At 37.8% G+C, this 14,008-nt stretch overlaps 1 protein-coding gene across 21 annotated transcripts in view; it reads left to right on the plus strand.

Moving 5' to 3' along the window:
* THRB (thyroid hormone receptor beta) overlaps positions 1 to 14,008 on the plus strand; it is a 371,974-nt gene that overhangs the window by 205,885 nt on the left and 152,081 nt on the right. For 6 of the 21 annotated variants that reach the window (XM_035705026.2, XM_035705036.2, XM_035705029.2 and 3 more), the window contains one exon: positions 5,694 to 5,877. The exons of the other annotated variants lie outside the window; for them this stretch is intronic. The gene's annotated coding sequence lies outside the window, so the exon portion shown is untranslated. The remainder of the gene's footprint in view (positions 1 to 5,693; positions 5,878 to 14,008) is intronic. 21 annotated transcript variants of the gene reach the window in all.

Genomic DNA, 14,008 nt, shown 5'->3' on the forward strand with positions numbered 1-14,008 from the left:
TGGCAGCTTTCAGAAGACTTTTTTAATAGCAGTAGAATAAACAGGTATTAAGTCTATTCATGGAGGACTGTCTCAGCCAAAAAATATGAAGGGGTTAAAAAATTGCTGTCAACCACTCTCAGGACATAGGTGGAATCCCACAGAGTCTACTTCTAGAACTTTGCTTCCAAGTACAGCTCTCAGCTGATTAAGAAAAGAAAAAAAAAAAAAGGAGGATTGGCCTGTTTTCCAGGTCGTGAGGAATGGAGATATTTCAGATGCAGGCAGTGATAGGAAAAGTCATGATGCTGATGGAGAGAAAGCCTGGCTCTGTGACTATCAGTTGTGCTTTGTTTCCTGTTGAGACCAGGAATGGAGTCTCCCCTGGGCTTCCAGCCACTGATTGTCTTCATCCATCTCCTGGCCTTTCCCCAGCCTCCCTCTTACCACGTTGGGCCACAACATGCTGTGCTTTGACCACCTGGGTGAAAACTTGTTTTCTAGATTTGAGACAAACTAAAAGATGTTCTGAAAACCTGAAGGCAATCATAGATTAGATACTTCTGACTCCACTATTGTTCATGTACGGATCAGAATCCTATTCTGTACAACTTCAGAGCTGCAGCTTTTGTGAAAGCTGTAAGTGTTGAGAAAATCCAGGATAAGTGCGCAGTTAATTCAGTGTTTGGCAGTTTTCATTAGTTATGTGAGTCAATGTCCTTTCGCTTCCTGGTCTTGGGCTACTGAAATTTCCTTTTTAAGCTTATGCTGAGTAAGATGGTAATTTATTAGATGATAACTGAGAGTGGAGCAGATCTAATCAGTCCAGAAACCTAAATCTTTGTTTCCCTACCAGACAACATCAAGTTTAATTTCGAAGTGGCCACCGCAGGTGTTATGCTTTCATAGTTTCCATACTTTCCCATGCCATTCAGAAAGCATTTTGAAAAGCCATCAAGAGATATTGCTAAGGATAATTTTCTTGGGCATTCTCAAGGATCCTGAACAAAGCTGGGACATCTCCTCCACTGATGGGTTAGTTTTCTTGTCTCTTTCAAATGGAGCAAGAAGAGCCAGAAGAGTACTCAGTAGGGTATCAGAACCCCCGAGGATGACTGTCATTTCACCTACAAACAGCAGATCATAGAAGTCATGCTGCCCTACAACTGATTTTCTGCTTCTCTAAGTTAGGAAACCACTCTTGGCCTACATTGCTCATAGAATGGATGTGGCCGTCAAATAAGATAATACACATGGAAATACAACAAATGTAAAGTCCAACTGCTGTGTTCTTTTCTGTTTTCCATCAGTCCAGACCTAGCATGGAGAGGTAGGTAATATTTTTAAGTCCTCATCACCCTAGGAGTCTGGTTTTTATGGAGAATGTTCAAGGGTTAGATCTGAATAAAAGAGGGGCTTAAATCAAAGGCACCAGGTGGACAGAGCCAAACGGGGTATTCAGGGGCAAAAGAAAGACTATGAGAAGGAAATCAGTCAAAGGTGCATCTGTAGGTTATACTGCATATTCCAGGAATTCTCTGGAGGAGCCTGGATTTCTACAAGTGCTAAACCTTTGAAGGGCTGCTTGAGTGCCCTGTGTCTCATGAATGTTGACTGTTACTCATTGGAATTTACTCAACTCCAACTTATGTCAGACTTCTTAACTTACAGGAATATACTGAAGTTGAAAGTGAGAAGAGCCATTTAAACCTTATTCTTCCTTTCCTCCTGGTTCTGCATCCCATCCCACCCTAGCTAGTGTGAGAAATGTAGAATTTTGCTTCCTCAGAGAAACATTTACCAGAGAAATGAAGGTCAAGAAAAGGTGTGAAGAACAATTGTTTCCACAGGAAAAGAGAGATGTCACAATGAAGAAATGGTGTTTCAGTATAAAATTTCTATTTCTTCTAGTCACACCATGATCTGAAATCTTGAAACTCTTCTGGTTTCAACACAAATAAACAAAGCTGCTAGTGAAATGCATTGAGCTTGACATGAGTAAACTCATCCCCACAGTGGATTGATGTTCTTCAACTCTGTCTACAAATCATCTAGCCATTTGTCCAGATGCAGGCTTTTGAGATGTTTAGAGGAGAGGAGCCTGATTGTGGAGACTAAAATATTAAGCCATTTGCACACAAAATTTCTCCCTTGCCTCTTAGCTAGTGATGGCAACAAGGTTGAGCTGTGAAGAAATATGGCGTGTCTGGGATTTCTTTCTTTCATTGTGTGTTTAAGCATCTAATTGAACCATGCTGAAAAAAATAGTATTAGAAATTCTTTCTGGGACAACTGGGTGGCTCAGCAGTTGAGCATCTGCCTTCAGCTCATGGGATCCAGGATTGAGTCCCATATCAGGCTTCCTATGGGAAGCCTGATTCTCCCTCTGCCTGTGTCTCTGCCTCTCTTCCTGTGTCTCTCATGAATAAATAAATAAATCTTTCTTTAAAAATTCTTTCTTTAGGAAGTTGCTATTTTATAAAAGCTTATTGGTATTGGTGAACCCTATGTAGTTGATAAACACCTATAAATGAGAAGAAGCACATCTTAGCTTATGCTGCTGCTGTTAACAAAATAGCATGGATTGGGTGGCTAAAACAACAGCAATGTATTTCTCACAGTTCTAGAATCTGGGAAGTCCAACATCAAGGTGCCAGCAGATTAGATATCTGGGGAGGGCCCTCTTCCTGGTTTGCTGATGGCTATGTTCACATGGCCTTTGCTGGGTACACACTCTGGGAGAGAATGAGATCTTTCTGTCTTCCACTTCTTATAAAGACATGAATCCCATCAGGAGGGTCCCAGGGTTAGAGCTTCATAGGAATTAGGGGAAACACAAATCTTTATCCCTTCACAAGGTAAAACCTTAAAAATGAACATTAAAAAATTCTAAAAAGCTTCTAACTTCAATGGTCCCTGTAATGCAAAATTACTTTTAGTCTAGGTAAATTGGGGTAATAGTTTAGCAATTGTTTGAATAATAGCAGAAGTAGTGTTTTCTGGGACATGTTTGTTATGCCTGAGATCGAGAAAATAATCAGGAAGTTAAGTTTAGATAGTCAATCTTCTGGGAAGCAAATAAAATATATGTGGCATGAGAAGTTGTTTTTATGACTTAATAGGAGAGAAAAGTAATAAACAAGGACCTTTCAGCCAAGGCAGCCTGGTGTTTGTAACCATTTTTGTGCTATGGACCCACTTGGCCATCTGATGAAGCTTATAGACTCTGTCTCAGAATATTGCTTTCAATGTATGAAATAAAATAAGATTACAAAGGAAACTAATTTTTTAAAGATTTTATTTATTTATTCATGAGAGACATAGAGAGAGAGAGGCAGAGACATAGGCAGAGGACAAGCAGGCTCCATGCAGGGAGCCAGATGAAGGAGCCAAAGGCAACCACTGAGCTCAACCACTGAGCCACCCAGGCGTCCCACAAAGGAAATTAATCATACTGAAATAGAGCTTCATCTCCAGACCCTTTGGAGACCATGGTCCATGGACCACAGATTAAGAACCCTACCTACTTGAAGCCCAGAAGATGGGTAAAAAAGGGCGATTAGGTGAACAGAATCAATAGAATTTTCAGTGCATTACTATTACTGCTCCACAAGACAACGTGGGGATGAAATACAAAGTTCTGGCTTGATCTCAAATTAGCCTAAGAGCCCATCGCAAGGCTTGAGGAGAGCTCCTGAGAGTGGCCAAACCTGGGACTGCAGACTCTATAACTTCTTTCTCTTATGAAGCTTCCAGAAGTTTTTCCATATTGGAAGTGTTGATTTTTCTCTCAGACAAGTACACATATGCACTCCTCCTATTATAGATATTCCCAGTTCTCTACTTAAAGAATCAAGGTACCATTCAAATCATGTTCTGTGAAAGCTTAAGGTTTAAAGGAAAAGGTATAATGTAAATGTAAATGGGGGTTTGCATAGTCATTTAGTGAGCTGTTCTGAGCACAGACCATATCAGGTGCTAAACTGGTTGTGGGAATTATAGATAGTTTGAGATGAGGTTCCTGCTCACAAGAAGTTAAGAGTCTGGAGGAAGTGAGAGACTAGTAAAAAACATGTTCAATACAGTGTTACTACCGACATTTTAAAGCTTGTTCTCAAATGTTGTGACTTCAATAGACAGCTGTGATATAATATGCCCTCCTTTTCATAATTCTAGGTTGTTTCTAAATGAAAAATACAATGCATTTGTGTACGTCATATATCACACACAGTACAATATTATGCTGCCAATTCAAGAAGCAAAAATGGGCTTTTTGGGGGTATGTTGAGCCGGACTCAGATGCTAAGTCTTCTAATTCTCTGTCTTTGGGCAAGATGGACTTGGACTTTGCTAATAGAATGAAATCTGCTTGATTTTTTATACATTACACAAGCTCTTTTAGTAAATCTTAACAATTTTAATGGTGTTCAAATGATTTCTCATTTCTCTTGTCCAGTTTCTTTATAGTATATACTTCATAGCTGCTTCTGTCAGTTCTGAAATGGAAATTAGCCAGACACCACAACAGCTTTTATATGCTTCATATGGTTTATCAAATAAAAACATAATGAGTTAGTAAGAGACTGAATAAGTGTACTTGCAAGGCATTACAAATCTTTTCTAATTTGTGCCCTGTAAGTCTGGTCCCTTTAATTTTTCTGCCTATCCTCTGTGTTCCAACATCATTATGGATTCCTTTAAGCAGCCTTAAATCCCTAAACTCCTCTTAAAATGAGAAGAATGGAACAAGCCTTCCGCCTACTCAGAAAAATCAAGCTTAATAAAAATATATACATACATGGTGCAAGTATCATAGCATGGTTATTGGCAAATGAATGATTATTAATGATGCTACTACTTGAGAACATTGATTATTTGGCAAATGTCAAAGGACTGATTTATTGTAACAGACTTGAATTTTAGAGAAAGTACTAATAATTCTTTATATCTAGAACTGAAATGTGACATTACTTTTGGCCAAGAAAGCCATTGAGGAAAAAGACATCCAGAGGCAGCAGCTGAAAATCTGGGGCAGCACAGTGATAATTTACTTTTAAAATTTCATAACTAGTTTAATTCTATACATTTCTATAATAAACTGGGGCTTGTTGGTAAATGACATAAATATAACTGTGGCAACTTTCCACTCAAATTTTGTATAAATTGGGCAGCCTAGGTGGCTCAGCAGTTTAGCACCACCTTCAGCCCAGGGCATGATCCTAGAGACCCGGGATCAAGTCCCATGTGAGGCTACCTGCATGGAGCCTGCTTCTTTCTCTCTCTGTCTCTCTGTCTGTCTGTCTGTCTCTCTCTCTCTCTCCCCCTTTCATTAATAAATAAATAAAATCTTTAAAAAAAACTTTGTATAAGTGAAAAAAGTTTCTCTGGGATTTCAAACTTGAAAATGAATATAGAGATTATATAGACCAGTGGTTCTCAGAGTAGAGCCCCAAACCAGCAGCATCAGCATTACCTAGGAACTTAGAGATACAAATTCTTGGGTCCTACCCCAGACCTACTGAATCAGAAGTTCTGGGTGTGGGGCCTAGCAATGCGGGTTTTAACAACTCTCCAAGCGATTCTGGTGTACTATAGTTTGAGAATCACTGACAGGTTGGCACTCTAAACATTTTGATCCAGATCATTCTTTGTTGTGAGGGGCTGTCCTGTGTATTGTTAAATGTTTAGCAGCATCTCTGGCTTCTGCCCACCAGATGCCAGTAGCACCCATCTCCGATCATGACAATGAAAAATGTCTCCAGACATTGCCAAATGTCCCTGGGAAGGTGGAGAGGGACACACCTGTTTCCTGTTGAGAACCACTGCTCTGGACTACCCTCCAAGCCTGATACAAGAGTCTCCTTTACAGCATTCTTGACAGATACTTCCACTACAGATGTGAGTTCTTTTCTTTTCCTCCTCCCCTTAGAAGCAATGGAACTCATAAATTCACACCACCTCCCAAAAAATGTGATTACTAAAAACTTAAACGTTTTAAATATATTGAGTTTCTAAGTATCTATATGATTTTTAAGTGGCATGCAGTTAATTATATAAGAAACAAGAATAAAGTTTTTTTAAGATTTTATTTATTTGAGAGGGAGAGAGAAAAAGAGAGCATGAGCAGGGGGAGTGGCAGAAGCAGATTCACTGATGAGCAGGAAGCCCAACTCAGGGCTTTCTATCCCAGGACCCCAGGATCATGACCTGAGCCAAAGGCCGATACTTAACTGACTGAGCCACCCAGGTGCCCCAAGAATGATTTTTTTTAAGTATGCTTGATTATTGATCTTTCTTCAGAACTTTACTTCAGCATCAAATCATTCAGGCTTCCCCAAGCACACACTTCTCCCTCCCCACTTCCCACCCTACCCACAATAGACACTGGATCCACTCAGGTGTTCTCTGCACATTTACTTCACCTATTAATTGGTGTTTGGCTCCTTACTTCTATACTCTAAATCATCTGATCTTATCCATCTTTCCCTTAATCTTACCCATCATGTCCTAGGCACTGTTATAAGTGTTTTTAAGTTCTTTTTTTTTTCATACCACCACCCAAAATGCAGATCCTATCATTATTCCCATTTGCAGAAAAGAAAATTGAGATTTACTGAGTCAGATACTATGTTCCAGATCAAAAAACTGAGAAATGATGGAGCTGGATTTGAACCAAGGGAGACTTTGATCTCAGGCTGTTAATCAGTGCTCTATTTGAAGTACTTCAATGTCTAGCAAATGCATTCAGTCTTTAATGCAGGATAAATGAATGAATAATTGACTTGATTATTTAAAGCTAATGATGAAAGCTTTCAGATGAATTACCTAAAAGTTTATTCAGCAACCTATTATGCAATGTGAATACAGGCACACCATGTTTTCTTGCACTCCACTTTACTGAATTTCACAGATTTGAGTGTTTTACAAACTGAAAGTTCAGAACTTCAGTGGAGGAAGTCACTGCAGATACGGTGGAAACAACAAGAGAGCCAGAATTAGAAGTGGGGCCTGAAGATGGGACTGAATTGCTTCGATCTCATGATAAAACTTGAAGAGGAGAGGAGTTGCTTCTTATGAATGAGCAAAGAAAGTAGTTTCTTGAGATGCAATCTACTCCTGGTGAAGATGCTGTAAAGATGGTTAAATGACAACAAAGGATTTAAAATAGCATTTAAACTTAGTTGATAAAGCAGCAACAGGGTTTGAGAGGACTGACTCCAGTTTTGAAAAGAAGTTCTGCTGTGGGCAAAACACTCTTAAATGACATCACAAGCTACAGAAAAACCCTTTGTACAAGAGTCACTGGCTGCAGCAAACTTCATTTTTCTTATTTTAAGAAATTGCCGCAGCCCTCCTAACCTTCCATAACCATCTCCCTGATCAGTCTCCAGCCATCAACACAGAGGCAAGAGGCAACACAGACCCTCCACCAGCAAAAAGATCATGACTTACTGAAAGTTCAGATGATGGTTTGTACTTTTTAGCAATAAAGTATTTTTAATTAAGGTATATACATTGATTTTTAGACAATAACTCTATTGCACACTTAGTGGACTATAGTATAGTGTAAACATGACTTTTATATCCACCAGGACACAAAAAAAATTGACTCACTTTATTATGATCTTCACTTTGTTGCCTTGATCTGGGACCAAACCCATAATATCTCCCATGTGTGCCTGTATCAATTATTATATGCTAACCAGCAACATTTGGGAGAATAGTTTTGAAACTGCCCAAAACAGTTACTCCTTAGAGAAGTCATATGCAATAAAGACAGTTGGATTCGTTGATCTTCAGTCTCCAAGTATGATAGCAGCTTAACTCAGAAGGCTGTCTATAAGAGCATGAAAAGGAGGTTAACAAAAGAAATAGAAGAATATAGAGAGGTTTCCCAGGTTCCTTTCTTCTCTTGCAGTCCCTGGACATTTCAGTTCCTGGGGAAGTAGCAGTTTAGGGGTGAGTACAAAGCCCATTGATGTGACTAAGTCCAGTAGTTATTCAGCCTCTGATATATATCAGATCACCTGGGGAGAGCATTTTCAAAATGTAGAGGGTTGCAGGAGGTCCAGCGAGACCTAGTGAATCAGAGGCTCAAAGGGCATAGCCCAGTCTTTTGAGTTCTGTTTTCAAGTCCCCAGGTGGTTCAGCTGCACACCAAAGGTTGAGAGCCACTGCAGGTCATTGTCTTCTCCTAGGCAACCCCTAAAGTCCAAAAATGGGGACAGAAAAGAAAGCCCACAATAGTCAGTCACAGAGTTAGGTTACTCTCAAGAATGCACATTTCCATCCTGCTCAAGACAGAGCCAAATGAGAAATACAAACATGACCCAAAAAGCAGTGTGACATGATGACATCCGTAAAACAAGACCCTCGGAATCATTGGCAGTTCCTTTTTCCTTGACTTCTTCTCCCTCATAAGAGAAAATCCATCAGACAGTAAAGTTTTCAGCAGCAGGTAAAGTAGCAGCAAAGGTGCCTAACAGCAGGCTGGACTTTCAAAATAGAACAGTGTTTTTAAAAGCCAGAAGTGTCCTCAGAAATTATCCATTTCAGCTTCTTCATTCATAGATTAAGAAAGTGAGATCAGTGGTGGTGTTCAGTTTTCAAAGTTTCATAAAGTAAGAGGTGATGATTAATGCTCTTGGTAAACTGCCAGGGCAGTTTTTCAACATAATGTTTAAATTACTTTAGCTGTCTAAGGCTATACCGTAACATTTTATTTATCCTTATGTGAATTTAAAAGGACTGTTACATGTTCCTTTCTATATTCCTTTTCCAAATAAACATTTATGTTTGTTGAGAAACTCAAGATGCAAACTTCTTGTTTCAGAAATATTTGGAAGAGGAAGTGCCAGCCAGGAACCAAGTGCCAGGAAAGTGCGGGGCAAAACAGAGGACCAGACTTGGGAAGAACTCACAGGCTCTGATAAAAGTGTATCACTTAGACTCCTAGTTTACAAATCCATAAACAGCACATTATGTGAGGGCAGGAAAACAGTGCTTTGAACTGAAAGTCAAGCTGGCACTAAAATTCAGGTTCAAGAATAGTGGAGTTGAGGCTTCTTTAGCCTTTAAAAGAGTTCCAGTCACAACCCGCTGGAATTGGAGATTGTTCCTGCTGGCAAAATCATGGAGATGATCTTCTCCAGGGTTTTTACACTGCAAGTTGTAACAAGTAGTAAGCATGAAATGAATTAAGTGGGTCATATCCAGTACTTTTCTTTTTCATGAAAAACAATAGATTAGAACAGAAGCTGTGTAATAAATCTTTCATAGGAAGATTAAATAGTCTTTCATGAAACTTGATTTAGGGTATGTGGAGGGGGGAGTGTCACAATGCAAAATATACTCATTATAGATCATCTAGTCCAATACCTTCACTTTATAGACAGGAAAAAAAGTTAGACCAAAAGAGGCTGGGGGCACCTGGGTGGCTCAGTTGGTTAAGCATCTGCCTTCAGCTCAGGTCATGATCTCAGGGTCCTGGGATCAAGCCCCACATCGGGCTCCCTGCTCAGCAAGGAGCCTGCTTTTCCCTCTCCCTCTGCCCCTCCCCTTGCTTATGCTCGAGTTCACTTTCTCTCTCTCTCTTTCTCTCTAATAAATAAGTAAAATCTTTTAAAAGAATTAGAAAATATAAATAAATAAATAAATAAATAAATAAATAAATAAATAAATAAAGAGGTTAAGTGACTTAACCCAGAATTGCACTATTATTTAATATAAATTGAGAAAATTAAATTTTAAAAAAACAACTTTGTCCCTTAAAAATCCATTTGTTCCCCAAATCTGATTCTACAATGACACAAACTTCCCTTAAAAGAAAGCCCCAGAGCATACAGGAGGAACGATAGCATCTGTTCCCATGGGATATTAGATTAATCATTTTATTGAACTCAATGAACTGGGCTGGTTGTCAAGTGCTTTGGAGGAATTACATCATTTCATTCTCCCACAATAACGTAGGTGCTCTGCTCTCACAGATGAGTAAACAGCTCAAAGAGATGCTCCACTAAGTGAAGAAGCTACAGCGTGAATCCAGAGCCCAAGCTTACTTGCTAAGTTGCTTTCTCTCTCACTTTTCTCTGCAAACAACAAATAAGTGGATAGCTAAAGAAAAAATAGATTGATGGGGGCACTTGGATGGCTCAGTGGTTGAGCATCTGCCTTTGACTCAGGTTGTAATCACAGGGTCCTGGGATTGAGTCCCGCATTGGGCTCCCCACAGGGAGCCTGCTTCTCCCACTGCCTATGTCTCTGCCTCTCCCTCTGTGTCTCTCATAAATAAATAAAATCTCAAAAAAATAATATATTGATGCCCAAATTCTAATATATATATATATATGTGTGTGTGTGTGTGTGTATAATAATAAACACACACATATATATATATATATATACACACACATAGAGAGGTTAGGTGTTCTATACTTTATATAAGTATAGGCCTAATCAAACAAAGAGCATAAGAACCTTCTCTTTCAGAGAAAAATAAATGGAAAAGCAAACAATATAGGATATTTGAGTGGAACCTTGGCTTCCAGAACAGTCTTCTGACTGGCTTAGTGATTCTTAACTTTGTATATGTGCTGCCAAAGCGAACACTGAATAATAAAAAAAAAAAAAAAAAGCACTGATTCTTACCTTGAATTAACCAATAACCACTAACCGGGACAGCAACAATCTGGTATTTTTGCACTGAAAAAAAAAAACAAGCACTGATTCTTACCTTGAATTAACCAATAACCACTAACCGGGACAGCAACAATCTGGTATTTTTGCACTGAACTAAATATGATGAATTTTTGCTTCATTTTCTCAAGGCAGGTGCCCTGTGAATGTCGACTGCTTTGTATGTCACAAATAGGATATAAATGCTTGTAATTGTAATAATAATAGAAGAGAAATAGATAAATTGGAAAGAAAGAATGGAAGGAAAAGGAAACAGAAGGAATGAGTCATCAAAACTGATCATTACAAAGGCTTTACAAATTATTTATGCATACATTCATTCCTGGTTTCTTGAGGTAGTTTTTTTTTATAAAAAGATAATATTATGCATGTATATAACCCACAAACAAAGAGAACACAAATGAATCCATAGGAACTTTAAAATAGCTAACACTAATTCGCTTCCCCAGGTAACCTTAACTGTTTATCCCTTTGGTTTTTGCTCCGAACATTCTATAATTTAAGTCCTTATAAACAGTATTTCAATGTAGCATATACCATTAAGCCTCTGTAAGTACCATCAGATGCAGAGAATTAGAGATTGGGAAAACCCAATTACTGAATGGAAATAAAAATAACTTAAGGCTGTCCTCTCCCAATCACTCTTAGGAAAGCACTCCTTGAGATTAAAGGGCAAAGAAGAATGATAATCTAATCCATCCCACCCCTCCAGCCAGTCCTGACACTCTTTGCCAAGGACACTATTGCCACTCAAATTGTGATCCTGAGACCAGCAGCATCAGCATCACCTGGCAGCTTGCAAGATATGCAAATCTCACAGTCCAGTCCAAACCTCCAGAATCAAAATCTGCATTTATCAGGGTGCCCAAGGGATTAGAGTGTATGTTCAAATTTGAGAAGCAGTAGGCTATACCCTTATAAGGGGAAAGAAAGCCAAGGCTACATTGGAGAAGTTGAGATCAAAGTATAACCACAACCACCCAAATGGGAAAAATTCAAGATGTGATTTGATTATCATTGTGGAATACATGGAATAGTTGGAAGGAGGTTGATGATTTATCCTTTCAAGTCAGAACAAAAGGAAATTTAAATTGTCTTGAGAGAAATGAAAGTGAATGATCAGATAGAAAGAAACCTAAAATGCTTTCTATCTGATCCATTCAAGGATAGGATCATGGGTTAGATCCCCAGGTATTTTTTGGTGGGCCAAGGGATATTGTTTGGTTAGTGACCTCTTGTTTATGATAAATAGTACTGGTTTTTTCATTTACATTGGTGATAAAATATTTGCTTTGAAAAGAAGTTTATTTCAGGCTTTTAAGTGGGTTGATTTAAAGAACTATAATAATTAAATATTAGGGCCGGTAGATTGAGGGTGGAATGTGATCAGCAAGCGGGCTTCCTAGACTAGGTCAGTCTCACCCAAAATTTCACATTTCACAGCTGAGCATCATGTTTAAAAAGAAATAGAGAACAGCTAGCTTTTCTATTTTGCAAAATAAAGATATCTGAAAACAGAACAAACATTTACTACCTACTATCACCAAATAAAAGAATATTTTAATACCCCTACAAGCAAAAAAGACTGTAGCAGAAAGAAGGGATAGGCCTTCCCAAGAAAATATGATTGGCAACCTTACAAAGACATATACATGAAGGTCAACAGTCCTTTATCCAAAATCCTTATTAGACCAGTCCCAGAATTCAGATTTTTTGGAGGGTATGAGGTTTTAGAAGATATGGAAGTAGTATTATAGCATCTGAAGGAATATCTCAAACCATATGAAGCACATTAATATTTCTGCAGAGAAATATTCACACTGTATATAAATAAATATATACACATGAAAATATTCACACTAAGTTGACTCAATAAATGCCGAACACCCATATGAAATCAGGTCAGTTTTTACCACCAAATAAGTTATTTAAAAACTTTTAGTTTCTGACAGTTTTATATTTTGAAATTATAGATAAGGAATTATGCATGTATATATTATATAGTATTGTCCTTTTTCTTCTCATTTTACCATGAAGCAGGGAGCATTCTATCACTGATGGAAATGATGACACATGGAGTGTGTTTTTGGCCTCTGATAATATAATTTCTTCACTTAATTCTCCACTTAGAACCATAACCTTGTGGGGATGAGATATATTAATTTGTGTGTACTTGAGTGTTATTGAAGAGATTTCTAAATAGTCACCTACTAAAATGTGCTCTGTGGGGCAGGGATGTCAGTTTTATTGACTGATATCTCCCAAGCACTTAACAGAGTGCCTGACGCAGTATAGGTGCTCAATATTTGTTACATAAATGAAAGATTTGCAAGTTAGCAACCCATGCAAATACACTGACAGCTCATGGATATAGAGAGTTGAATTTTGGGGTATGTGTGTGTGTGTGTATGTGTGTGTGTGGTCAATTCAGAGCAGTCTGTTACATCTTTCTACAAAAAAAAGATATATATATTTTATATATATCATATATATGATATATATACACAGATATAGTTCTTATATATATTATATATATATACATATATATAGTTCTTATATATAGTTCTTCCCACTAGTTATTCAGTTGTAAACAGACTTTGAATAAGAAAGTTCCAGATACTAATGTCATATATTGAATCATCTGAAACTCCTGAGTCAACAGAAATAAGTATTTGATACTAATGGTTATGTTTTAAAGACAAAAGATTTCATTTTCTTTGCTATTTTGGATCCAAATGGTCAAAAAATAGGTGAAAGGTCAATGAACCTTAATAGAAAAAAAGACCATGAATACAGGAAGATATTCAGTGGAAATAAAATAATTCAGTAAAATAAAATACAGTGAATTTTTAAAAAGAAATTGCATAGCAACCAAGGATCTGAATTGATTTTCATGGTGGCAACAAAATATGACTACAGCTGGACGAAATGTGATGGCAAAAGGAAACCAGTGTAACTTCTAGAAAGGAAGTTAAATTGGTTCTCTTCCCTTGACTCATATGGGTATGGTTTTGATAAGTGTGATTAAATGAGCAAAACTTCTTTGCCAGGAAAAAAATTATCCCCAACTAAAAGAAAGGCAGTATCTTCTAAGACAACATGTTAGCACATCATAAATTATTGGCAATCTTTTTCAGAACTAAGACAAAATTCTACAGGCACATACCAACTAGAGTATATAGTAAAATTTTAAATGGCCCAGGATCCCATCCATCCAAAGAGTATAGAGCTCAATTATTAGTAAGTAGCCATTACCTTCAAAACGTAACAACCCTCTGACCATTGTAATCATAATGGCTCTCACTTAGTGTTTAATATTTGCTGGGTACTATAC

The sequence above is a fragment of the Canis lupus genome, chromosome 23, assembly GCF_003254725.2.
Source record: "Canis lupus dingo isolate Sandy chromosome 23, ASM325472v2, whole genome shotgun sequence".
In the NCBI taxonomy this organism is placed as follows: domain Eukaryota; kingdom Metazoa; phylum Chordata; class Mammalia; order Carnivora; family Canidae; genus Canis; species Canis lupus.